Source organism: Fulmarus glacialis, unplaced genomic scaffold, assembly GCF_000690835.1.
Source record: "Fulmarus glacialis isolate BGI_N327 unplaced genomic scaffold, ASM69083v1 scaffold37611, whole genome shotgun sequence".
Classification (NCBI taxonomy): Eukaryota; Metazoa; Chordata; class Aves; order Procellariiformes; family Procellariidae; genus Fulmarus; species Fulmarus glacialis.
This window is the reverse complement of record NW_009192792.1, coordinates 5,827-6,085: the sequence shown is the minus strand read 5'-3', so window position 1 is coordinate 6,085 and position 259 is coordinate 5,827.

The following is a 259-nucleotide window of genomic DNA, read 5'->3' as shown; positions in this document are numbered from 1 at the left end:
GCCCAGGACCTCCTGCACACCTCGCCCAGCGCCCAGCCCAGAGAGCGAGGACTGGGACCTCTCCCCCCTTTCCGTGCCACTTGGCCACCACCTTCCCCTGGGGCAAGCGGGCAGATGTCAGGCAGCGTTGCCCACGCGCTCACAGGGCTCTGTGCACCGAGATTAGCTTTAAAGATAGCCTGGGAGGTGGATGTTTCCTTTAACCCTTCCACTGTGCGCCTGGTGCATGCTCCCAGCTCCCCCGGGCAGCACATGGCGG